We start from the raw sequence: 2,997 nt of genomic DNA on the forward strand, positions 1-2,997 counted from the left end.
AGACCCTGACAGCTGAGGGCGAACTTGTTTGAAGCTGGTTGTAGGACTCGGGTGGGTCAGGTTACCAAGCCCAACTCTCCCCTCAGAAATCAGGTGACCCAGGAAGATTCTGGGTCTGTTCTTGGTCAGTACTGGAGCAAATCGGGGCCAAGGGTGTATTGTGAGGGCAATAGAGAGCTGATAAGGAGAGTTCCCTGATCATTCCCTTGCCAGTGGAGTTCAGTTCTTCCTCCCACTCCATCCCCACTTTCATTTTTGCCTTTGTATTCTTGGTACCCAGCACAATGCCTGGAGGAAAGTAATGCTAACAATGAATATTTCTCTAACATTTTAAAGTTGGCATGTCACTTAAACCTCTCTGCTCCTCAGTTTCCCCATCTGCAAAATAAGGATGTTAGACATGATAAGCCCTTCTAGCTCTAAGTCTATATAGAGGGCAGAGATGGTCTTACTTTTCTGTCTGTATCTTCTAAACCTAGCACAATGCTTAAAACATAAGAAGTAATTATATATTTTTATTCATTCAAGGAACTACCTTCCCAGGAGATATACTGGGGAGTAATCTATATACAGATGTGCAAATTGCATGTACACATTACATAGAGAATCTGGCCTTGTCTAACTCAGAAAAAAATATCACCACCACCACCACCATCATCATCATCACTGGCATTTTGGTAGCACTTTATAGATTACAAAGTACTACACTCGAATTATTTCATTTGGTTCAACCTCATGATTGAGTACCAAATGTTTTACAGATGAGAAAACTGAAACTTGGCCAAGCAGAGTCTTGCTTACACAGTTAGAGGCGAGAATTATTCTTCTTTTCAGATGCCTCAATTTTCTCACTATGCCACCTTGCCTCCCATAAGACTTATTCAGGGACTGCCTTACTGAAGAGGTGGGTCCATTTGAACCTGTGTCACTGGATCCCTTACCTACCTTTCAAAGGTCTGTTCTTCCTTGGCCTGGCTCTCAAAAAAATCCATGTAAATTTCCTTACTCCTCTCTGACTTTACTTCCATGGTTCCACTTAAGCAAATTCTTTTTTTCCCCTCCTATTTCTACTACCCCATTCCCTGGAAAAACAACTAGTACCAGCTCTGCTCTCCGACCTCTATTCCAAGATCTGGAACATAGACCCTACCCCTCACCCCAGTACTCTTGAGTTTCTGAGCCCCAGGACTTCCCAGCAGTCTCCAGACTTTCAGGCTCCTGATACCCAAATCAGTTCTTTGCTCCTCCCTCTTCCTCTAACTCCTTCTGTCACTTCTCTGATTACTGTCCTCCCTTCTGAATTTCCTTTCTCTACCCTGTTACATAAGTGAGTCTAAGGTTTCTCTCCTAGTGACAGTTTCTCCATTACAAATTTAATAGACATGACCTCTACTCAACAAATGTATTCAATGAACATTTCTTTACTGAGTGCATCCTGTGTGCAAAGCACCTTTTAGGGAGTTGGGCCATGTATCCCTTAACTTGATAGATACCTTTCCAATTCCCCCTCATCAGTAGTTAGTGGGGAGTTGCTAGAAGCAAGCCAAAGTATAGTCAGACCCCAAGACTGTAGGCAAAAGACTCATCAAGCCAATGCTTTGTTATCTGAAAGTAAAATTGCTAAAATATTTTTTAAATTTTTTTAAATAAAACTTTTCTTAAACTCACAAACAAAAACCCAAACAGGATCCTACTTTCACTAATTAATTTATAACTATTGTACTTTGACACCTATTCTCCTATACTCAGTCCATCCAATTCCCATTTGAGCAAGAATTTTTTTCTTTTTTTTCCTTTTTGTGTGGGTGAAGGAAGGGTAATAGGGGTTAAGTGACTTGCCCAAGGTCACACAGTGTTAAGTGTCTGCGGCAAGATTTGACCTCAGGTCCTCCTGACTACAGGGCTGGTGGGTGCTCTACTCACTGCACCACCTAGCCACCCTGAGCAAAAATTTTCTAAAAAATCACAGTGACACCTTTGGAGTTAGAGTCTCCTCTCATTGGAGGTATTCAGTTAAAGGCCATATGACTTGTAGTCAGGCTGGAGTTCAAATCCCCCTTCAGACACTTACTAGCTATATAACCCTGGACAAGTCACTTAACCTCTCTTAAACTCATTTTACCCATCTTGTAAAATGGGGAAAATAATAGCACCCATCTCATAGGGCTGTTTAAAGATTAAATGAGATAATATTTGTAAAGCATTTTTCAAACCTTAAAATTCCATGTAAGTACTAGCTATTATTATTAGAAAAATTGTAGAGATTTGGAAGTTGGAACACATGTCGACTAAAGTCCCTTACAACTCTAATTTTTTATTATTTTATTTAAAGTTTAATTTTAAACAAAGTCCATTTAAATCTTGGGTTAATAAAGTCATTCCTTTTTGTTTTCTAATCTGTTCAAGAGCTAGGGTCGTCTTGTCATCCAGCTTGGAGTTTCTTCTCCATCTCACCTTTGCCTTGTAGCTACTTTGATTCTCCTTTGCTTACTGATCTATCTGGAGTAGACTTTTTATCAGATGGCATATGGTGCTAGGTTAATCTGGTTTCAATGGAACTATTAACTGAAGCCCAGTCAAGTTGCCTTTAAAAGGTCCAGACTAATTTTGATACAAAATATCATAAAGACATTTAGACATTTCATAGTTACCATTCTCCTGGTGGTACCATATCTCCATCAAGGGCCACCTTGATGTCAGAAGAATCAAAATCATGGGTGACACAAAAAGGAATGGAAAGAAGTAAAGTGGGAGTGGGCAAGCCATAGCTATTACTAACAGTAATTTGTATACAAGAAGACAACATCATAGACCTGGTCTGCTTATCAAATTGTGAATAGCCCAAGGCTGGGAGACTTGGTTAACAAGCAAGATAAAAGTCAGGAATTAAAAATATCTTAGCAGGGAAGAACCTCCAACCAAATTTTAAAGAAAACTGAAACAGAATAGGGATAAATGGAAATGTTGAGCTTGGGTTTAAAAAATCAGCTTCACAAG

The sequence above is a fragment of the Petaurus breviceps genome, unplaced genomic scaffold (genome assembly GCF_028583685.1).
Source record: "Petaurus breviceps papuanus isolate PSGF00001 unplaced genomic scaffold, PetGlider_PUasm1.0 100, whole genome shotgun sequence".
NCBI lineage: Eukaryota > Metazoa > Chordata > Mammalia > Diprotodontia > Petauridae > Petaurus > Petaurus breviceps.